The following is a 25,126-nucleotide window of genomic DNA, read 5'->3' on the forward strand; positions in this document are numbered from 1 at the left end:
TATGTACAAGTATTTCTTAGGGTGGACACCAGAAGTGCAAATGTTTATTCAAGGCACCTGTACATATTATTTTTTACAGGTTTATTTATTATTTTAAAGGAGAGGGAGTCCCAAGCAGACCTGCACTAAATGCAGAGCCCCAAGCAGGGCTTCATCCATGACAAAAAGATCATGACCTGAGCTGAAACCAAGAGTCGAGCACTTCACTGACTATGCCACCCAGGCACCCCCATATTACTTTTTTCCCAAGTTTTATTTATTCAGAGAGAGAGAAGAGAGAGAGAGAGGCAGAGATACAGGCAGAGGGGAGAAGCAGGCACCATGTAGAAAGCTGATGTGGGACTTGATCCCGGAACCCCGGGATCATGCCCTGAACCAAAGGCAATCGCCCAACTGCTGAACCACCCAGGTGTCCCTCATATTTACTTTTAATAATACTGCCAAATTATCTTGAAAGTATGACCTTGTCCTACAGGCTAGTTTTCCTTCATGTTGCAGACATAGGGAGCCAGATGGAGACTCCTATAATGACTAAATTGGAAACAGGTGTACTTGGAGTATGCTATTTGTGTTGAGCAGCAGAGCTGACTTTCCTCCTCACCATTACCTCCATATTTATTGTGAAAATCTAGATTATATTAATGTTTGCTGCTCTGTTTCTATCTCTGACCCCAATAACAATAAAAGAAGTTCCTACCTTTTTGAGTTTACGAGTTTATCGGTAGGTAAACATGACAATCCAGTTGCTCCTATAGCAATGAGTGAATCATCTGTTCTTAAGTGGTCTTCAGTTAGGTACTCATAAAATCTTGTCACAGCTCACTTTCAGCTGATGTAAAATGAACTTGCAGTTTCTCAGTAGCCTGAAGAGTAAGCCTCTTCTTACCTACACAACTGTCCCATTTTGTACCTGTTTCTGATGGTGATGGTTTTTTTTTTTTTTTTCTTTCTCTCCAAACATGATCTCATCTGTTTTATTCTTCCAGTTTTTGTTACCTTTACTCTTTCCTGTTATGTCGCCATTGTATATTTTTATTTTTTTAATTTTTATTTATTTATGATAGTCACAGAGAGAGAGAGAAAGAGAGAGAGAGAGGCAGAGACACAGGCAGAGAGGAGAAGAAGCAGCTCCATGCACCGGGAGCCCGACATGGGATTCGATCCCGGGTCTCCAGGATCGCGCCCTGGGCCAAAGGCAGGCGCCAACCGCTGCGCCACCCAGGGATCCCGCCATTGTATATTTAAAAAGAATATCTTACCTGCTAATTCAAAAGGAATTCAATTTAAAATTGGTGGAAAAGAAGTAATAAATGCATTTGTCCAGTCTGTCAGCTGTAAACGGATCTCTATTCTGCTTCCTGGAATCACAACTCACTCATACAGTTTTTCAATGACTGTGGTTAACCCATAGTATATAGTAGTATCTCCTCACATTGTATTTTCTTCCTGAAGTTAGTAATCAATATACTATATTTTTCTTTATTCTTTTTAATTAACACAAAAAGAGGCAAATGTTAGAAATCACCATTATTTGATTTAAACTATTTGTTAATATCAGTTTACCCTTGGTATCTGAGCAATTTTGATTATTTATGTGTTTACACATGAATGTTTGTATGGATATATATTATTGGAATTCGGGGAGGGGGGCAGTTTCGAAATGAGATAGTCCTTGCCAAAGATTGACGATGAGTGCTTGACTTCATGAACATATTATGAGAATCTGTACTTACTGCCTTCTCTACTTTTCTGAGATTCCTATGGCTACATTTTTAAATAAATTTTAAAAAATTAGTTTCCTGTCTTTCAAAAGAATGTATAGGCAACAAAATACTTTGCTTCTAATTTCAGTTCAGGATACAAAAAAAGCAGTGACTTGTTTAGATGGCGTTAAAATTGACTTAGCTAAGTTGTAACAAGTTCCACTAAACAAAGAAGAAACCCCTGACTTAGGAGGAGAAAAAAGGAATTTACTTCATATGAAGCCCAATTTCCAATTTTTAAGTTTTATTTCAAGCTAAATGATGCACAATTCTATTCTTGCAGGAAACTGAGTCTTTATAAAAGTCCTCTCTATTAAGGATCCTTGTGGCATCTTAGTATTTTGATCATGACTAACCAAAGAAAGAATTTCCTGAGTTTGTTTGTTGGTTTTGTTTTTGTTTTGTTTTGTTTTTTTGCTAATCTGTACAAAAAGTAAGATAATACAGTGGGAAAAAATTTGCCTTGGCATATTAGTGGAAGTTCATAGGACTCCTTCATAGGCATAGGTCTAGACCAACAGCTGCCAGGAACCTTGACCTTGAATGTTCACGGCATAATATATACAGCCTGATAAATCAGAGCTTCTTGCAAAATTTTAGTAACTTTAGAATCATCACCAGTATTAATAATTTTCCAATTAGGTGAAAGATATTTAATAATATCCAGCACTATGGCTTGTTAATAGGTTTTACATTTTTAAAATGTTTAAAATTTTATGTAAAGAAAACTTTGACAGCTGGTTTCAGAAGAACACACTAACGTCCAGCATACTTACACAAGATGTGCTGAAATATAAGAGAGAAAGTTTGAGGTCCAAATTAAAATTTTATCATTTTGAATCCTTATCCTAAGAGCTATAGAGAAATATTACAAGAACTTGATTTCATATATTGAAATACATGATTAAGTATAGTAGGGCACTTCAGCCAAATTGTGTGGTCCTATAAAAGAACTCTCCATTAAAGTGAAACATTTTTCTTGGGTGAAAAATGTTATTTTTCCAGTTTACTTGTGTGTGAAACATTTTTTCTTGGGTGAAAAATGTTATTTTTCCGGTTTTACTTGTGTGAGTTTAACATATAAGCCATAAAAGAAAAGTAAATATACAATGAATTATTTTTTTACCTCATCAAAGGAATTTAATTGATCAAGAGGTAAGTGAATCATATCACTAGGCCAGAAAGTTTTATTTATCTGTAGTATAAAATGTTTCACAAATGTAGAATGAGAACTTAGAGGTTCTGTGTCGGTTAGGGTAGGCTGAGCTATAGAAGCTAACATACAAAATGTTAAAGACTCAAGGGAAGAACAATATATTTCTCTCTCTCTCTTTTTAAAAGATATTATTTATTTATTCATGAGAGACACAGAGAGAGAGGCAGAGACACAGGTAGAGGAAGAGCCAGGCTCCCTGCGGGAACCTCATGCAGGACTAGATCCCAGGACCCCGGGGTCACACCCAGAGCCGAAGGCAGATGCTCAACCACTGAGCCACCCAGGTGCCCGTACATATTTCTCTCTTATCTAATAGTCTAGGGCTGGGATTCCAGGACAGAAAAAAAAAAAAAAAGCGTGTGCGTATGTGTGTGGCAGTTGGGCTGGGGTAGCAGGGAGGAGGGAGTGGGGGAGTCTTGCTCCAAGGGTTCATTTGGAATCCCAGACCAATAAGAACCCTTCCATCTTCAATATGTGGCTTCTCTAATTGTAGACAACAGAGGGGAGGAGCGTGGGAGAAATGCACATACAAAAATTTCAGGGTCTGTCCTTGAGGGAGCACATATCACTCCCTTCACATTACTTTAATTACAACCGAGTTTATAGCCATGTACAAGTGCAATAAAGGTTGGGATGATGGCTTTTGCTGTGTGCCCAGGTGAAAAACAAGAAGCAAGATTTTAGTAGATTGCTTGTCGCTTTTACCACGCAAGCCAATGCGCATTACTAATTCTGAAATCAGGTTTGTTTCCTGTATGTTCAAGGGCCCTAAATATTTTAAGAGGTGGGTTTCCTCATAAACATGGATTCCTTCTTTTTACAATGCTCTACCAACGTGACTTAAGCAAAGGCAGCCTTTTAGGTCTCTCACACACGAAGTCACAGACACACACACACACACAGAGAGAGAGAGAGAGAGAGAGAGAAGAAAAGCGGTCTGTACTGGAAGAAAAAAGATATTGGCAGCTCATCGTTCTGACCCCAGGTGACTGGTTTGATTTTTCTCTTGAAGAGTCAGCTGTGTTCCATCCTCCAGGGGAAGACACCGGGCAGAAGGCGCCAGGGAGTGGGAGTTGTGGCAGCGGGAGGAGGAGAACACTACTCAGTGACTGGTGCTGTAGGAGTGGGCACAGCTCCCACAGCTTTCTCCTCTTAGGAAAGAGGGTGCTGCTCTCACAGGCCAAATAGCAGGGACAATGGAATCCTCTTGGGGAGCTGGGAGCCCACCGCACAGTGGAGCAGACAAGAGAATCCTGTCCTCTTACACTGGGCCTCCTTCAAGGCCTGCTGCAGAGGCTAGAGCTGTTCTCACCCTGCTGGGGAGAGCAAAGGAAGCACAGACATTTCTGGCAACGATTAGAGTCCCTCAAGGACTTAACCATCTGGGGTTGGAGGGTTGTCATTGGAGAATCCTCGGAAACTTTAAAGAATCTTCCTTCCCCATTGTTCTGTTCTGTGATCCTGTAGAGTATGGTACTGCAGGTTTGTTGCATTCTCCTCCTTTCTCTACCCCTTCCATCCCCTCCACCTTTCCAGCTGATGATCGTGCTCTCCAGGTCTGGATGCTCTTGATTCCCTGAGCATCCTACACTGAATTAGCTCTCCCAAGTAGAGACTGCCCCCTCCACAACCTGTACTTGACCTCTTAGATACTGCGCTGACATTGATCTGCTAAGTGCTTAACTTCCCCTAGTAAATTGTAAATTCCCCGAGAACAAGGAATGGGCTCTGGGGACAGAGCACAATACAGGTGTGTGTATTGATATACTTACAGGTAACTCATATATACACAGTCACGGCTGTGCGATAATCAGGGATTACCTTACTAGTATAAGCTTCCATTATGAAAGACTACAAGTATGTGAATGGACTATGCAATTAAAGATGATCTAAATTATAATTTAAAAGAATAATTTAAAACAAATATTCTGTTTCTAGAGCAGTAGGTTCTCATGTTCAAAAACAGTTCACAGACCTACAGAGGTGAAAGATTAGGAAAGCAGCATTTCCAAAGTTATAGTAAGAGTGGTATGATGTAGAAGTTAAGAACATAAAAAAAAAAAAAAGAAGTTAAGAACATAGGTTCTAGAGCCAGATCATGGGGATTCAGATCCTAGTTCCACCACTCATGTGATTTGGGGGGAGTTATGTAGCTTCTCTGTACCTTGGTAATAAAGTGTGTTGAAGGTAATACCTCCTACAGGATATACATCATGTAATGTTCCTTCTTCACTTCCTCCTCCTCTTTTTTATCTTTTTGGTTTTTTTTTTAAGATTTTATTTATTATTATTTATTTGATAGAGAATGAGCACACAAGCAGGGAGAGCGGCAGACAGAGGGATCCCGATGTGGGGCTCTATCCCAGGTCCCCAGGATCACAACCTGAGCTGAAGGCAGATGCTTCACTGCCAGAGCCACCTAGGTACCCTTTTTTTTCATTTTTTAAAAGAATATTTATCTATTTATTCATGAGTGACACAGAGAGAGGCAGAGACCCAGGCAGAGGAAGAAGCAGGCTCCCTGCGGGGAGCCCAATGCGGGACTCAATCCTGGACCCCGGGGTCATGACCTGAGCCAAAGGCAGATGCTCAACCACTGAGCCACCCAGGCGTCCCTCTTTTTTTTTTCATTTTCTTCTTAATTTTAGGGAAATTTGTTATATAATGCCAGTTTATTTGGGAAGCATCAACAAAACATGATTTTTGAAATAAAATAGGAAAAGAAATAAGAACTTCACCGGTGTGTTAGTTGATCCAATATTATTTCCTTAGATTATAGTCTTGAATAGTGTTTGTACATGGCAAAGCTTAAACATCATGATTGTATTTCTTTAAAGAGCTACCCCCAGCAGGATACATGAACAGTAGAAAAATTGAGGAGCAAGAGGGGTGCTTGGGTGGCTCAGTCAGTTAAGTGTCCAACTCTTGATTCCAACTCAGGTCATGATCTCAGGGTTATGGGATTGAGCCCGTCATCCAGGCTGAGCGTGGAGCCTGGTTAAGATTCTCTCTCTGCTCCACTCCTCTGCTCACACTCTTTCTCTCTCTCCCTCTCCCTCTCTCCAAAAACATAAATAAATAAAAATAAAATAAAATTTAGGACCAAGATATTTGATCATAATTGTATTCTTAACTCTCACATGGAGCAATGTTGAAATATGCTAATGATATTTCATAATAGTATGTTGGTTAAATTAAGAAAAGTATCTGGCCAAGCAACATTTCGCTTTGTGCAATTTAGTTTTTTCCTAATAAATACTGTTCTGCTCTACTTGAATGGAAAACCTGTACTACTATTTGCAAAACATTTTGTTTTTCTTTCAAATGAAAGACAGGGAAAAAACAAGGGAAAAAAATTAGGCAGCAAACAAAAAAAGCAACCTTTGGTGCTAACCAGAAAATGGTGTGCGTGACAGGATACGTACAGCTGTCAATAGGCTTTTTTGCCACCAGGATGAGCCTTGGGTGCCAGTCCCTGAAGATTAGATCTGTTCAATATGTGGACACACAGGCAGGTTGCATGAGTGACCCTGATTGCCATAGTATTGCCTTAGTTTACAATATTAATAATAACTATATTATTATAACTATAACTATAACTATAACTATAACTATAACTATAATCAAAGTCAGTTGCAATAGACTTTTAAACTTAGCATCACAGCCTAGAACTCTTTAATTCACAGTGTACAGAATGTCGTTCTATGATTTGTAGTCAACATTACCAGTTACAGTGATTCTAGTGCACAGCCATCCCAGAGATCAATTCATTCAGGTCTGCTTATCGAAACAATATGTGATCATCTATGAGAGACAGGAGAGATTTCATACTCTCAATCTGGAAAACGTTCTTCCCCAGAACCTAGGAACAGAGACAGATACTTGGCTTGATGGTGCATAAATAACATTGGAAAACATAATCACCAAGAAAAAAATATCAACATGTTATATATATATTTTTTTCAACATCTATCAGGCATTTTTCGGATACAGACACTATCACTTGTATCTGAAAATCTAGACCTGAGATTCTTGTATCTAATATTGAAAACCAAAGTCCTATTTCATGGCTTTGAATCTGTACGTTTTTCAGAAAACAAGAACTGCCCATGTTCCCTCATCTATCCTACAGGTGACTGGAATCCCTCATGGATCCCACTTAGCTAGACACAGTCCAGTATTGTGCTAAAAATATGGGTCTGTCACTGGTGTAATTCCAGGTAAATTACATTTTTACTTTGTGCCTATTCTTCAAATATGTACATGTAATGATGTTAACTCTAGTATAATGCCTGTTTCACAGGATTCTATAAGGATGAAATGAGCAAATACTTAAAAAGCATTGGCCACATGTCTCATAAAAGCTTGTTCCATAGGCATTAAGTATTATGATTAATATGTTTGAACAAGAAAATATTAGTTCCTCTTTATTAGTTGTATTCTTTCCACAAAACTTCTGATTCCTAAGTAACAGTCTCTTAAAGAAATAGGCCTATCTGTGAAATGTTTTACCTAAATTAAAGAGTTTGAAATAAGAATAAATGGAGCCAAGATAACATTTCAGGTAAAAGATGTCAAAAAGCAGTGTTGTGATATGTTTTAAGTAATTTAACTTTTAAGAAAAAATCAATTTACCTTTCTGTTTTTAAGTGCAATACTTAAAGCATTAACACTTCTCTTTTCAGGAGATTAACTCATAGTAAGCAGTTTAGAATGCCCAATAAACTACTCATTTAGTGTATATTTATTAGCGTGACCTTAACTTTACATTATAACTAAGCAAACGTGCCTGTTCCTGAAAACCCCTAATATAGGAAGAGCATGCACTGTCAAGTCTTTTTTGAAAAGGCAATCAGAATAACTGAGGAACTCTTTCTGGATGATACAGTCCAAATGCAGAAATGCATTAGAATGTCCTCTGCATATTCCATAGCTTAATGACCAATCTCATCTCCATTCAATGTTTTCCAACTCCTTGTGCATAAAAGGACAGAAGTAACTCTAAGTTCATCTTTCCTACAAACTTGAAACACCTGTGCAGATTACAAGGGCTACGGGGAATGCAAATGTAGTGTGTTACCCAAGTGACACATTAGCCCATTAACACAGATGTTCACAGCTCTACCTTTGGGAGGCCTGCCAATTACAAATCAGCAAAACATGTGAAATTTTTTTAGAGCAGAAGCACCCCAAATCCAGCAATTACTAACAGTAGATAAAGTTGACCATACAAAGCTGCATGGTAAAGAGAATGAGGCATCTTCCTTATAAACAAATGTGTTGGGTGCGGATAACATATTAGTGAAGTTCTCATTTGACTCTTTCTTTTGGGATAACGACTGTCTTGGGCCTTGGGAAACAGAAGAATCAAATGTGACCACGCCTGATGGAAAATGCCATAGTGACTTCTTTACCCAGCAATTAAAAGCCTCATGTTACACAGAAAATTGTTTATTAAAAGAACCCCCTCCATTTCATGTTCTTCATTTACAGATAAGTCACTTCCCTTGATGACAATGTTAACTTTGCACTTTATATTAGATTTAAAGATATGTTGTTACATTTAATAAACAAATATCTCATAATTAATTTCAGAATGGGAGTTTTGAGTCATTTTCAGCAGCCACAATAGTGGTGGTGGTGGTGTTTTACTAATCGATTTGTATGTGCCTGGTGTTTAACTAGTTACCTCAGTTCCAAACATCTTTCTTTTAAGGACTAGGTTTGAATTAGGGACTTTTTGGTGATCTTACACATAATGCTTTTAGGTTTCTTACACTGTCAACCCAATATCTTTTTAAATGAATTATGACAGGGAATTCATATATTAAACTAAGTGACAAACTGAGATGTTTTACCCCAGTGTCAGGTTGGGGGTTCCTTCTCTTCTGAGCTCAACCCCACTCATCCCTGTCCCTTCTTCTATTTCCTTGAGTATGGCAATGAACTGAAAGGATTCAAGTTGGCAACCTGCTCCCTTCTGATTAGCTCAAAATGGGTTCCCCGTCATTATTTTCCTTGTTTGACAGACAATCTATTCAATTCCAGGATTGTGATAATGATGTTTTCTCTTACAGAGCTATTGTGCTACTTAATTAATGTTTATTACATACTTGGAGATCCTTGGATGGCAAATGATATTCTAGAGCCAAGTACATTATTATTTCAATAAAATTAATGCCAAGATGAATCATAATGTGGAAGGTGATGGCCTGGAAATTGTTTCCTATCACCAACTGGAAAGGATATATTTGTTTGGCAGCTTTCTAAGTACAGTATAAACAGGTGGCCATCCACAAGCTGATGTATAGAAGGGAAATAGTTCATCCAGATAATTTAGATTTTAATTGAATTCTTTACAAAGTATATGAAGTTTGAGTTTCTTTTGCAGGGAGGAGATTTTGATCAATTACTTTATTAAAGAGCCAATAGAGACCTATAAAGAAAAAAATAATAAAACACAAATTAGATTTAACCAAAAAATGTTTACTTTAGCATAGTGAAAAAGTATGAGCTTGGAGTTAAGTAAGATGGACTTAAATCCAGTGTCTGTCAATGTTGGAATTCCATGACACACAGATTAGATCTGTCTTGTTCACTGCCATTTTCCTGATCCTTGTTTCTACCTTATTCATATTTCTTCTTAATTAAATGTTCTGGTTTTTGATAGAGTCAAAAAGATAGATTCACCAGTCTTTCCCTCTAGGCTTTGTAGTTTTTATATCTTTCATTAAAAAGTCTTCCCTTCAGGTACCTGGGTGGCTTAGTAGGTAGAGCATGTGACTCTTGACTATTGATCTCAGGGTTGTGGGTTCAAGGCCCACCCTGGGCATAGAGCTTACGAAAGAAAGAAAGAAAGAAAGAAAGAAAGAAAGAAAGAAAGAAAGAAAGAAAGAAAGAAAAGAAAAGAAAGAAAGAAAAGAAGAAAGGAAGGAAGTCTTCCCTTATTTGAAGTATTTAAAATAAGTTCCTATATTTTATTCTATAGGTTTTACTTTTTATATATAATCCATTACTCTGTGGATTGCATTGCATTATTTTGGAGTAAAAATTATAAAAAGTAGGAAAAGCATTAACAATCTAATTTGAATTTTAAAAATAAAAGATTTGGGGCACCTGTGTAACTTTTGATTTCAGTTCAGGTCATGATCTCAGGGTCATGAGATTGAGCCCCATGTTAGGCTCCAAGCTCAGCATGGAGTCCTGCTTGAGATTCTCTCTTTTCTTCTCCCTCAGCTCTTATCTACCACACGCCTCTCTAAAATAAATCTTTAAATCAATAAATAGAAATAACAGATGTATTTGGGAATAATTAACATACTAAGACACTGTCTTCTAATAATGAATTTTAGTATACATTTTTATTTATTTTGTTTTTTTCCCCAATAAAGTCCTATACTTATTTTGTTAAGAGTTGTTATAGTTTCCTGTACTAATGCCATAAGTGGTATATGTTTTAAAAAGCAATTTAAATATCTGGTTAAATGTCCTGAAGTTGGAAGTGCACATCAAGAAATATCTATATTTTTATCTAACAAGTGCCTTTAAATAAATCGTTTAATCTTCCTCCCCTGCTGTGAAGGACCACTAAGATAGAAGCCATCGCTCTCAGAATATTTGAGTTACAGAAACAAATTTTATCTCAGTAATTATAACCCACTTTGAGGTATTAAAATGATGGCTCCAGTGTAGAATCCAATTTAAAATTTAAATCTCCCTTCAAGTTCATAGATTTTCCTTCTCCCTAGTTCAGGGCTGACTTAGGCCTAGGAGACCTGACAGAGAAGATTCTTTCCCTGTCTCTTCTCATTCATTTCCCAACCTCTCTACAATTTCTGGGTTCCCCTCCCTTGTCCAATGTAAGTGTGGTGTCAAAGCAAAGACTGCCCTGCACAAAGCTGAACAGACAAGGAGGATTTATTGCAGAATCTCGCAGTAGGCCAGAGAGGCCAGAGCTCAGTCTGAGCTCAGAGAGTTTTTAAAAGCTGGAGTGGGGAGGAGTCTTAGGCCACCTGTGTTTGCTAATTGGCTTTACCCACTGGAAAAAATAACTTTTTCTTATCGTTACAGCAGGAAGTAGTTTTACAACATGGAGCAAGGCTCCCACCAGAGTTTGGTTCCTTTTTGTTGTTGTTGTTATGTCACTTTCATTTTATTTATTTATTTATTTATTTATTTATTTATTTATTTATTTATTTATAAATTTATTTTTTTATTGGTGTTCAATTTGCCAACTTATAGAATAACACCCAGTGCTCATCCCATCAAGTGCCCACCTCAGTGCCTGTCACCCAGTCACCCCCACCCCCCTCCCACCTCCCCTTCCACCACCCCTAGTTTGTTTCTCAGAGTTAGAAGTCAGAGTTTGGTTCCTGATAGGTACTCTGTCTTCCTCGAGGAGCACATTTCGAAGGATGGCTCTCAATCCTCCAGACAGGCATTTTAGGTTGTGACGCTGGCAAGAGGCTTTTAAAAAGATTTACATGTTAACAGGACAGAGAAAGAATTTATAAATACACATTTTTCTAAAGTGAATGTTCTGAGGAAAGAAAGGTCAGGGCCTCCAGTGAGGGAGGCTGTCTGAAGTTTAGTTGAGCCAAGGGGAAGGTGAAGGCTGTCTTTGCACATTGTTGTCCTCTGTCTCATCTAAGCCAAAATTTAGAGGCAACAGGAAGCTCCTTTTTCATCTCTAATGTCTTCTAATTGTTTACGTAGGCATTTCCGAATACAATTAATTTTGTAAATTGATTTTTAAGAACTTTTACCTAGGGAATGAATTTTATAAAGGAATTGTTTCCCCTTTATTATAGGTTTGGAAATAAAGTACCGATTTATAAATATAGTCAAAGGTAATGTTTTCATTCTGTATGTTTTTTTCTTTTAGTTATTCATTTTCATCTCATAATGACAGAAATTCACTGACACTTTTTTTCTAGTACTTTTGAAATGTTATCTTTTATATTTAAATATTTAGTGCCTCGGAATTAATGTTAGTGAATTCTGTGTCACAGGGTTCTAGTAATTGTCCTCATTTGTGATGTATTAGAATTACCAATAACATAGTGTTATGCTAGGATTTGCTCTTTGGCATAATTCTCTATCTATAATGATGGTTACCATAGACTCTGGAGATGGAGTACTCAGGTTCAAGATCCAGCTTTTTTGCCTTTGATCCTATATCCTTAGTGGATATTTAACCTCTTAGCACCTAGTTTACTCATCTGTAAAGTTGAGATAAAAATAGTGCAATGGTAGGAAAAATTGTGATGATGTTCCCCCCAAGAGTCTCACCTTCTGGTTATTCCATCAAATGCTAACCTAGGTATCACTGTCTTGGGACTTTGCAGATAGAATTAAGGTTACTTATCAGCTGACATTAAGATAGAGAGGTTATCTTGAATTACACAGGTGAGCTCAAAAGTAGTTGCATGAGCCCTTAGATGCAGAAGAGGAAGAAAGAAGGAAGGAGGCAGCCAGAGATGCTTGTGTAAAGTAGAAGCAGGAGAGAGATTCCGTGTGTGAGAAGGACTTATCCCACAGTTGCTGACTGAACACATGTCAAGGAATGTGTGCAGCCACTAAAAGCTGAAAATGGTACTTGGCAGAGAGCCAGCAGGGAAATGGGGACCTCAGTCCTACAACCACAGGAAGTTAATTCAGCCAACATCTAAATGAGTTTAGAGGGTGATTCTTCCCTGAAGCCACCATTAAGGAATACAGCCCTGAGACACCTTGATTTTAGACTGGCAAAAATCTCATTGAACAACTAACCTACAGAAACTATGAATAGTAGGTTTGTTGTTTTAAGGCCCTAAATTTGAGGTGATTTGTCATGGCAGTGAGGGGGTTCAGGAAACACCCCACTCCACCTCCCCCTGGAATGTGCCTCTTTGTCATGTGGATTGTTTTGAGCTGAAGGCACGTGAGAGCCTTTGGGTTTAAGAGAAAGTTTTGTCCCTCCCTTAACCACACAGAAGAATCTAAATTGAGGGTCTTTCCCAAAATAAGGGCTATTAACAGAGATAATTTTTATCTGAGACCCATTTGTATAGTAGGGCAAACATCTCATTACCAAACATCTGTTCTCCGTATCACCCTGTGAAATGCATTCCTTTCCTCTGAACTCTCAGGCCCCTACCCCTTCTCCTTAATTCAGAGTGATGTATATCCCTCATTTTATCTGTCTTTGGAATTTCCATATCTATACTAAATGTAATTGTCTCCTGTTAATCTCTCATTTCAATTGGATTCTTAATCCAATTCTAGGATCTTTGAGGGGACAGGAATTCTTGCTCCTCCACAGCAATAATGGACAATGAACACAAGCACATAAGTGAAAGAATTATCATGCAAAAAAAAAAAAAAAAAAGAATTATCATGCATATTAAACAAGTTCACTTGTGTTAAACACTAGGATAGTACCTAGCAGGAATTAAGTGATAAATTCTGACTTTCATTAAACTACTCCATATATTATTTCATTCTTGCACATCAGGTCTTATGTACTATATTGTTAGAATGCATATCAATAATTTGGTATAAAATATACTCATATTGGGTTTTCATATATAGTTTTTAAAAAATTTTTTTTAATTTTTATTTATTTATGATAGTCACAGAGAGAGAAAGAGAGGCAGAGACACAGGCAGAGAGAAGCAGGCTCCATGCACCGGGAGCCCGACGTGGGAATCGATCCTGGGTCTCCAGGATCACGCCCTAGGCCAAAGGCAGGCGCCAAACCGCTGCGCCACCCAGGGATCCCTCATATATAGTTTTTAAATATGTTCTCAGATAGCCTTACTCATTTATCATTCCTCATTTTTTCAAATTTAAATCACCATTGGCATTTTTATTATAAATACTTTAACATGTATACAACTGATTCTACTTTCTGTTTGATTCTATTTATAAAAATAAAAGTTTTTAGCCAGACTGTTGTAATTGAACACTTATTACTATGTGCTCTCTCAAGAATTATTTTTGTAATTTCTCTTACTCTTACATTCATTTATATTATTTAGATCAGTTTTTCTTTTATTTTCAAGGATACATGTTACCCTTTAGTCGCATTTCATTCCCTGTTCTTTATACCTGTTATTTATTGTTGCATTATCAATAGCCTATATTTAATGTTCTTCTATTTTAAATATTTGTCTTTATTCTTTGGATTATAAGGGACATTCCTACAGTTCTCATTAGTATGACTAATTAAATTTTATATTGTTTTCATTAAAAAATAGGTCAAGTTTTACAAATGTTAAATTGTCTTATAATATTTTCATATCCCAGTGAGAGTGTCCCTCCCCTCCTCCCCACCTCTGCATGCTTTGTTACTGTCACTTACATTTTTCACTTGAGTTAATTGTTATCTCATCTTTTATCTATTTTATATGGTCAATATTTTCTTAAATTTTTAGGAGAACTCAATTATATTTTTCATATTTTTCTTCACTGCTATTTTACTTGTTATGTTGACTTTTTCTCATTGGCTTTATTAAGAAGTTCAGATGTTCTTTGTTTCCCAGTCATTAAATGGGGAGAGCTCCGACTTGGCTCACGTTTTGACATAAACAGAATAGGTAAATTATTTCTGCTCTTCTAATTCTTCAAGTCAGAAATGAATCTGGATTGTAAAATGTGTCCCCAACTAGTATTCTACTGAAATGAAAGGGGGGGGAAAAAGAAATGAAAGGGCTTTCCTTTTTTTTAATGACAGGAATTTATTACTGGAATATTTGAAACAGTTCCTTCCTTTTCAGAAACAGTGCATGAGCATCTGTAACCCATTACACACCAACACTCCAGCTTTTTCTATCTCTGTCCTCCCTGTGATGAACCTCACATCTTAAGGTCTAACAGGTCACTGGATGTCCAGTGCAGCCCTGAAATGGAAATGGAAATGAATGAGAACTAGAGCATCCAATGTGGTTCACATTCTTGGAAAAACAAAACAAAACAAAATTTAAAAAAACAGAGGCTACTCCTGTAAGGTGTATGGATGTAAGTTTTGGCAAGAAAATGGAACATATATTTCTCCTTTCTGGTCTGGGAAGACTTGTTTTCTCTGGGATTGGATGGAAATCTGCCATCATATTCTCAACACCTTTCATTTTTTTGTGTTAAGGTCCTGTCTCTGCTATGGTTGGTGACAATTTCTTTGGGACCTGGGAAACTCTTGACCAGAGGTTCAGGTTTTAGTAGTTTGTATTTGTTTTTGTTTCAATTGTTTTTAAGAAGGGAAGAGAGAGAGTGAGCATGTGCATGCACATGCAGGGGAGAGGGACAGGGAGAGAATCGTAAGCAGGCTCCCTGCCGGTGTGGAGACCTACACAGCTAGATCCTACCACCCTGAGATCATGACCTGAGTGAAATCAAGAGTCAATCTTTAATGGACTGAGCCACCCAGGCACCCCCAGTTTTTAGTAGTTTTATAACATTGCATCTTTTTTCTGTGTTTTCATGAGTATTTCATGAGAAATAGGGAACTCAGCAGCCCTTGTTGGAAGTCATTATTTCAAACTGTAGAATTTCTTTATTTTTGCTGTATATTTCATTAAAGCAACTGGTACTAGAAAATCATCTAAGATTTTGGCAATAGATTGACTTTGGCTTTTCCTTGTAAAGATAAAATTTGGGTACTATTCTGTATTTTCTCAGATACTTGAAATATTTTGTGAAAACTAGGCAATGAAATGTCTGGTGACTTCTTAAATTCTGACTTTTACTTTGGATTTTTTATGAACACAAAATAAGCCAACTCAGCTTTCCATATTTTTTCAAATTATTTGGTCATAGCAGAGAAGATATTTTTACAATACTGTTTAGTCACACTTCTCAGGGGAGAAGTTCTCTATAGTTCTGTGTCAGTAGTAAACCAGCATAAGCCAACAGATAATGATGTGACTACCCCAGGGCAATGCAACCACAGAAAAGAATTCTCTATGTATGTGGACTGGAAGACTACATTTAGACAGTTATTAAACTCATTTATTAAACTCATTTTGAACAGTTGACATCATGAAATCTCAAATGTTTTGAGCTGTTTTAAGTAGGTCACAAAACTGTGTCTCACCCAACTTCTCCATTCCTATTATTGTTTTTCCATCTTACTCTTTTGAAAATAACTGACTTTCATGCAACCCTTTATCTTTTTTAAAAGCTGAAAGAGGGCCTTTATAAGCAGTGGAGTAGGAAAAAAAAAGGAAAGAAAAAGCTTCAAAGGAAAACTGAAGCACAACTTGAAACTGTGTCACAGGGCTGGGAGCTGCTGAAACACGCAAAAAATGTTTTCAGACTTAAGGCAAGCTGCCTGAACAGAGCATGACTTCTCCAGTAACTTTTTTGGAGGGTTATAGGCAGCAATGCCCTCACTGAATCACAGCTTTGAACCCCCGTTGAGGAGGTGTCTCTCCTTTCGATCAGTGTTAACGGGGGTTGACAACAAGCTGGCTAGCTTTTGAATCATTCCACTAAGGTTGTCCTGTTTGTGTATCTGTACTCCTGTCCTGGCCCTGTTCCTTTTTCTAGAATCATGAAACAAAGGAAGGAGAAAAGAGAATATATCAAGGTTTTTGATGGAAGAAACCATTCAGTGCTATCCTCTTCTCTTTCCTCAACTTGGACCCAGTCCAAGTCACAACCACAATATTTAGATGTGACATGTCATTGATAATGTGAAAAAAATATGCTGTAGTCATATAAACAGCACACTCAGTAGAGTTCTCTCATGTTTGCAGGGCATGATCTTTATCTATTCATAAACAACAGATTACTGATTGCTTTAGACAACAACCACCTGAATATGCCTCACTGTTTTGTAAGGTATGAATATGGGCACACCTCCTGGGTGGTTTTCCTGTTTCATGCCCTAGCAATGCCCCAGTGGTAGTATCTGGCTGGTGGTTAGATGGATCTGGATGGTTCAGGATGGCTTCACTCCTCTGTCTGGCACGTAGGGGAGGAAAGACTGAAGGCTGAGCTCAGAACCCCTCTTCCATATAATTTTAGGGCCTCCCTGGATGGTCTTCCCAGCTAAGTAGTTGGACATTTGGACATCTTTTATGGTAACTCAGGCTCCAAAAGGCTAAGATGGAAGTTGCTACATGTTTTAGAGTGTGAGCACAGACCTCTATTGATCAAAGCAGTTTTGAGCCAACCCAGATTCAAAGGAAGTAAGAATAGACTCCAACTTTCCCTGAAAAAGAAAATTAAAAAATGTGTGGCATTCTTTTATACACCTCAGGACATGATACATATTCGGTGCTTAATACCAACATATGGAATATTTCATGTCCTTCACTTCACTTCCATCTGTGCATTCGACTCAATTCAGCACTGGGCAGACAAGAATTCACATTCAAATTTAGTGACCCCGTATTCCCTGTTCTGTGTACACATGTGCATGCGAGCAGGTCGCTGGCCCTGGCCCTTCTCTTTGTTCCTCTCTCTCCATGTCATCTGTGTTAGAGTGAATTTGAGCAGCTAGCCTGACTTCCAAAACATTTTAAAGTGTTGTGTGGTAAGAGGTGAGGAAGATAATTTCTCTCCAGGAAACAATATGGCACAAGTGCCATATATTCAGCAGTGGGTCAACCAAGTGTTACTTCAGGATTATAAATGAGAAACAAATTGCCAGTGGATGATGAACTGAGGCCTGACCTCTCCAAGCCCATCGTGGGCTTTCTCCTCGACAGGACATATTGACGGGAAGGACAACAAAACCAGAGCTAGTGAAATTGGAAGTGATAGGACGTCACATGGGGGTGGGGATAGCCAGGTTTTCTTATTTGTTTTCCTGACTATAATCGAATACAATTATGCGACAGAAAGACCAAGGGAGGGAGGGAGGTGGGCAAGGAAGGAGACAAGAAGGGGAAAGCCGAAAGCAGGGTTGGGGTGGGGGAGATGAAAGATACAGAAGATGAAAAATTGCTGGAGGAAAAAAACGGTTCTCCTAGTTAATTTCTTCAGCTCAGACCCAAATTAACTGTGTCCTACCAAGTATCCCTCAATACAAAATAAGCTTTATTTCTGTGCTGGCTATCCCTAAGTAAAATATTTTGAGCTGTTATAACTATTAGAAGGCAAGAATTGTTTCTTTTGTTTGCTTATTCCATGGCCTTTTCAGTATCTGACACAGTATGGTAGGAACTGTGTATATAATAAAACCAGGTTACATGAAAGAAAATATGACCGAATCTAAACATGCAACCAGATTAAGATATAATGAATGAATCACATGTACTGGCTTTATTGTTACATTAAACGCACCAATATACATCACCTTTGTAGATATGATCTAAGTAAAATTATTGAAATAATTAGATATTTGTGAATGGCCATAAGGTCCGTTTACACTTTTTTTTTTTAAGGCTTTATCTATTTATTCATGAGAGACAGAGAGAGACAGAGACACTGGCAGAGGGAGAAGCAGGCTCCATGCAGGGAGCCTGACATGGGACTTGATCAGGGTCATACCCTGAGCTGAAGGCAGACGCTCAACTGCTGAACCACCCAGGAACTTCTTTTACATAAAAAAATAAATCTTAACCATTCTATCAATACCACCCAATTATATACTCATTTGCTTTTTTTTTTTTTTATGGTCCCTCTTCCCCCATTAAAATACCATCCACAAGAATGAGGATTTTGTTTTGTTGATCATTATTTCCTAAGCAGTTAGAACTCTTTCCCAATGAAAGGTGCTCCATGAATATTGGATGAATAAACAGACACAATATAATAGTTACAAAGTCGAGAGGGCAGATGCTATCGATGAGCCAGCATGTCTGCCTTGGGCCATCTGAGGCCACTGGTAGCTAGAGACAGTTTGCAGCATTTCTTAATCAGAAGCCCTGGTCTGTCTCCCTTCTCTGCCTGAGAGCTTTCTCCACCACTAAGGGAGCTTGCTCTCCACCATCAGATGCAATTCTGTAGCTTATCGCCCTTGTGAGCAATGCTCCCCCTGGGGCAGGATGAGAGTTAACAGGAGAGTGCGAGAGTTGGCCTGCTTCCAGTAGGTAAGAGAGTCCTGGGGTGAGTTTCACAGTGCTGCTCAGAGGGCCCTACGGCCAGGCAGGATGGTGCCGTCCTTGCTCTTAGGAGCAACTTCCTCATGAATACATTCACTGTGGGCTCTTCTCTGTCCCACTCTCCTCTCTCTCTACTTGGGTTTCTCAGGACTACACTTTGGAGAACCCAAACTATGGACACTTAAAAGTCATTAACGAGCAAGTGTGTAATGATTAAACTTTTTTATTTTGTTATTTGTCTGAATCAAGGGGAAAAAAAAACAACAAATTCAGGAGTCATTAAAATTATGCATCAAAACAACTCAGTCAATACTTACAAAGTACTAATAGATTTCAGGCAGGTTTTGTCCAGGAGTGTGTATTCATCCTTATGCTTTATGCCAGTGCCTACATCCCTGCCACTCCTAAGTACCTTTCTAGGTTTAAGTTGTAGAAAAGAACTCATCTTAAGTAAAGCATAGATAATCTTATTTCATGTTTAACAGTTATTTTTCCTGGAACTTCTAAAATTACAGTTCTTTTTTTAATTTATTCATTTATTGGATAGAGAGAGAGAATGAGCACAAGCAGGGGGCAGGCAGGGGGAGAAGTAGAAGCAGGTGCCCTGAGAAAGAGGGAGCTTGATGTGGAACTCGATCTCAGAACCCTGGGATTATGACGCAACTGGAAGACGTTCAACAGACTGAGCCACCCAAGTGCCCTACATTTCAAGATAAGCAGTTAAAACACGGAAGAGTGACCTTTTTTTGTGTGTATTATCAATAAAAATCTTTAGGCTTTGTGTATAATCCTTCCAAGTGTCATTTTGAAGAGTATTTGTTTTCTAGTGAATTTTTCAAATACATTCCATCTGTGAAACATCTCTTTTTGAAAAGACGACCTTTAAACATGAAGTTGAAAAGAAATTTGTGATAACTAATTTTACCATTAAATGAGAAACATCAAAACTGATATATTTTTATTGCTATATTACTTAGCAATAGTACTTTTTGATGTTTGGCATATTGATCTTTTTTTTTTTTAAGATTTATTTATTTATTCAGAAAGAGAGAGAGAGGCAGAGGGAGAAGCAGGCTCCATGCAGGGAGCCCGACATGGTACTCGATCCGGGGCCTCCAGGATCACACCCTAGGCTGCAGGCGGTGCCAAACTGCTGCGCCACCAGGGCTGCCCCTGGCATATTGATCTTGTGTGATTTAGCAAAATCACATAAAATGAGATCCATCCTTTTTGTTACCAAAAACATACTACTCGCTAACCTATGTGAAAAGAAAGTGAAAAAGAAGAGAGATTATGAGAAGGTTGTATCTTAGCACCTCTCTTTGTATGTGCCATGTAAGAAGGTCACATTAAAATTGCTACACCTTATTGCTAAATCAGATGACCATAATGAGTTATTTGGTGTTTATATAAGCCTCATAATCACAGTGTTTGGAAAAAAAAAAATAGGCAAGTTTATTTCACTTTTATGTAATAGTTCTAAATTAATTGTCAACATTCACAAAACAATTTTGTTCTACATGGACACTTGGCAGCTTGGATATCTCCACGTCATGAAACCACATCCCATACAGCATTTCCATTGTCTCAAAGCTGAATCAGCTTGGTCCCTAGCAGCTCTGTCAGTGGAGAGGATAAGGCCACAATCCTGAGGACTCAACATGGAAGTGGAAAACATCACTTCTGCTCACACTCCATAGGTAATTTGCTTAGGTAGACACTCCTCCCTGGGAGGGAAGAGAGAGAAATATGTTGTTCCCATGTTCCCAGAAGGAAGGAAAGACAGGTTTTGGAGGACCGCTCACTACTCCCTAAGCAAACAGTTAAGGCTTTCGGTGTAATAGGTATACCTATTACAGGTATAAAAACATTTTGTGTGATTTTAGAATTCTTGAGATTGGTCTGTGTTTAAAAGGCGGTATCTGTAATATTCATTCCCATTGTGTGTGCCTAAGAAATGGTGTCTACCAGTCTTATGAACAAGGATTCTAGTTTTTAATGTATAAATTAAATCTAGTTTATGCCATGTTTTAATAAAATATCAATGCAAAACAATTAGTGACTTTTCACATTCAAAGAAGTTTAGTGGCAAAAGGTCTCCTGTAGGCATGTCTAACTACTTGTGCACAGATTTATCTCAAAGTCGTTACAGAATAGTTCTGATTCATAACATTCTAGATTTTTGTCAAAGCTTAAAAATAGCAATTGCCATCATTGCACACATCCTTCCTTGGTGATGAAATCCATGACACCTCGCAAGTAGGTAAGGACAGCTTTTTTTTTCGATGACCATATGCATAATATTAGTCACATAACAAACAAATAATCTTCAAATCCTCTGCTACTGCCATGCCTTTGAGAGCAGAAAATATCAATAATTTCATCTTCCAACACATCTTAACATATAGGTGGAGACATTGATTAGCCAGATGCACAACATGTTTAGAAACATTCACACTTTGAATACTTATCACTATAATTATAATTATTTAATAATTGTCTCAGCCTTCTGTTTCAGAAACATCAGTCTTCTTTGCATTGTTCTATTGTGTAGAGATTGAAAGCTATAGATTTAAAATTGATGATTTGTATACACTACTATAGCATTAATTTTACAAAATAGAGAGGCTTACATGAGCCAGCTTGATAATGGTGTCATCTAGCTTCGTGAAATAATTTCTCAAGAATACTTATTTATGAAATAAAGTAGATCTAACGCACATAAAAAATGCAGGGATATTTATCTATTTTGTATTATTTATTCATGATACTTCTCTTTTCCTCACTCTTGCCATGGTTTAATATGGAGAAAAAAAATTCTACTTTTCCAGTGAACTTTGCCTTGACCAGGTATTTTTTTTCCTTTTCCTTTTCTTTTTCTTTTTCTTTTTCTTTTTCTTTTTCTTTTTCTTTTTCTTTTTCTTCTTTTTCTTTTTCTTTTTCTTTTTCTCTCTTTTTTCTCTTTCTTTCTTCTTTCTTTCTTCCTTCCTTTCTTTCTTTCTTTCTTTCTTTCTTTCTTTCTTTCTGTCTGTCTTCTTTCTTTCTTTCTTTCCTTCCTTCCTTCTTTCCTTTCCTTTCCTTTCCTTTCCTTTCCTTTCCTTTCCTTTCCTTTCCTTTCCTTTCCTTTCCTTTCCTTCTTTCTTTCTTTCCTTCTTTCTTCTTCTTTTTTTTGCCACTGGAATGCAAATAGAACAGATTTACCATTACCGAGCAGAGGTTTTTAGAGATGTGTGTTTCCACTCACCACTCTGGGAACACATCCCATGTAAGATAGGCCCCTTCATCCTGGATCCCAAAGTGAGGAAACACACAGAGGAGTGTCTCATCCAGCTTGCATCCTACATCCAGGTCCAGCAACGATAAACCCAGTAGAGTGCTCAAGAGTCATAATAGACTCTCAGACGCTGAAGCAAGACATAAATGCAAGGCATTATGAACATCGAAGTTGCCAGCGGAATATTGTGTATGATCACGACAGAACCAGACTGATGCCAAGAGTGGCACCAGATGTAGAATGTTGCCAGGACAAAACCTCAACAGCGTGGTATTTGCATTAGAGACTCATGGTTCAGGCATTCGGCTGTTATTGCAGATGCACAATATTCAGCCCATGTAAAATAGTGGGATGAAATTTGGTAAAACTGTCACCTGACATAACTTTGGGGTAGAACTGTTCCAAATGAGCCCTGGAACAAGGGCACAGGAGTTCCCTGAGCTGGAGTGGTTTCTGCTTGTTCTGAGCAGAAACAGGAAGAGGCACTGTATGTTTCTGTTTACTCCTCTGAATCCTTCCTCTTCCCTGAAACCCCATGTCCCAGAGGAGAGGAGCTCCTTCAGGTTGTGTCCTAGAATGAGGAGACTTTAATCCCACACTTAATCTGTGGCTAATCACAGCTAAATCTAGCAGAGGTCCTCTCCGCAAATTACAGCATATAGTTTAGTAGAGAAGCAGCCAAAAATGCATAGACCTGTGAGTCATTAACATTTGTCACTGTCACTCACTGGTTTCCAGGGTTATTATATGCATATGGCAGGGCAGATATAGACAACTAGATTTTCCTTTACACTGTCAGAAATATATTGTTTGTCATTAAAATATTTTGAAAAAAAAATGCTTTGATTTTTTTCTTTTCTACAATATTTTAAAGTATTCATGAAATGGTTGCATTTATAATCCATCTAAATGTTCATCCTTTTATAGTTTTGTATTATATTGCTTCCCCATGTCTTAGAATCATCATATAGTCTTTTTTTTTTAAAGTTCTATTTTGCCTAATGTATGTGTCTGGGATATCAGACTTCAGATTCTTTTTTTTTTTTTTAATTTTTATTTATTTATGATAGTCACAGAGAGAGAGAGAGAGGCAGAGACACAGGCAGAGGGAGAAGCAGGCTCCATGCACCAGGAGCCCGACGTGGGACCCGATCCCGGGTCTCCAGGATCACGCCCTGAGCCAAAGGCAGGCGCCAAACGCTGCGCCACCCAGGGATCCCTAGACTTCAGATTCTTAAAGGGAAAAATTAATTGTTTTTTTTTTTTGGAAAAATTAATTGTTGATTACAATCAGCAGTTGAGCCAATTAAAAAAATAATTTCTGCTAAAATAGTTGGTGTTTAAATTGCATATAATATTTCACTAAAGGAATACATCAATAATTTACCTAGAGATAATGTTTTAGCAAGCAATGTTTAAAAGAATTTAGACTAATGAATTGCATAATCATTCACAAAATCAGTCATTATCGATCAAAGATTCCTTCAATAATTTGTCTAATGTTCAGATTTTAGATTTGTAATTACAAGGTTTTTTTTTTAATTTATTTATTTATGATAGTCACAAAGAGAGAGAGGCAGAGACACAGGCAGAGGGAGAAGCAGGCTCCAGGCACCGGGAGCCCGACGTGGGATTTGATCCCGGGTCTCCAGGATCGCGCCCTGGGCCAAAGGCAGGCGCCAAACCACTGTGCCACCCAGGGATCCCTAATTACAAGGTTTTAAGGGCTACTCCAATCAGCTGTATAAATCCATAACTTTCCCAAAAAGTAAAATATTGTATACTAAATCAGACTTTCTATGATGATTAGAAAGGTAAATTTATTTCAAAAATCAATGTGTTTGTAGCTGATATGCAGTATTTTGATCTAAATTCCATGCTAAAATAAAAGTTGGTAATATTATTATATAATAATAGTTTTGAAGCAAGCAGACCCAGTCAGAACCCAGGAGCAGGTCCCACAGGACTAGCCAAGCGGGTCTTTGGCTGCGTGTAGGGGAGGACTCAAACATGAGCCAGAGAAACTGAAAAGAGAGGTTATCGTGTAGTGTAAACGACAGGTATAGCAGACAGAGTGTCTGGACTTGGAAAGGAGAGTGAATCTTGATGTCATGTAGAGCTAAGGGGTTATATTAGGAAAGGTTCGAGGGTACACATTCCTCCAGGAATTCAGGGTAGGTTCCAATCAAGGGCAGATGTGAAGTGAACAATAGGTGCTACTCCATAAATAATCAAAGCATTGATGCCAGTATCAGCCCAGGTTGGTTTGAAGCTAAGTCCTGGAACGTGTTTGGGATCTGGCTCTTGTTAGGTGTTATCAGGTGTTTGGGGCCTAGGGCAAAATTCAGAGAATGATTAACTTTCTTGCTTTCCCTGGAAGTGGGGTCTTTGGCTTATTCAGAGGCAAAATGTGGAACATGAGTAAATGGGGCCTAGCAGAAAACCAGCAGAGAGGGAGCTGGAGTCCCGTCTGCCCCCCCACCCATACTAGTTTTGACTCTTTCTTGTAAAATGATCCCTGAATAACTTCTGTGTCCTTTTTGAGTAACCTGATTTTCCTGAAGGTCCTTTTGTTAAGTCATCCCTACATTGAGTCAATCCAGTACCTCTTTTACTTATAAAATATATCTCAGTCTATTACTTATCGGTTGTGCAAAGTGAAGAAAAAATTCATTTTTGTCATATTTCCTCATTTAAATGTGGACAATAATATTCTCATGTAGTTACTGTGAATAAAATTTTTTAACACAAAACAGAGTATCCAGTATATAATAAGTATATAAATGTTTGTGCATTTCCACGTCACTGAGAAATCCCCACCTCTTCCCTGTGTAATCACCTA

The 25,126-nt window shown here is 38.0% G+C and overlaps 1 long non-coding RNA gene across 1 annotated transcript; it reads right to left on the minus strand.

The window, feature by feature from the left end:
* Positions 1-6,640: 6,640 nt before the first annotated feature.
* On the minus strand, positions 6,641-19,571 carry LOC119879130. Its single transcript, XR_005387345.1, has 3 exons — positions 19,328-19,571; positions 9,093-9,415; positions 6,641-6,841 (listed from the first exon to the last, which is right to left on the minus strand). It is a non-coding gene; the product is annotated as an uncharacterized LOC119879130 (long non-coding RNA).
* Between the last annotated feature and the right edge of the window lie 5,555 nt (positions 19,572-25,126).

This window comes from Canis lupus, unplaced genomic scaffold, assembly GCF_011100685.1.
Source record: "Canis lupus familiaris isolate Mischka breed German Shepherd unplaced genomic scaffold, alternate assembly UU_Cfam_GSD_1.0 chrUn_S316H476, whole genome shotgun sequence".
Classification (NCBI taxonomy): domain Eukaryota; kingdom Metazoa; phylum Chordata; class Mammalia; order Carnivora; family Canidae; genus Canis; species Canis lupus.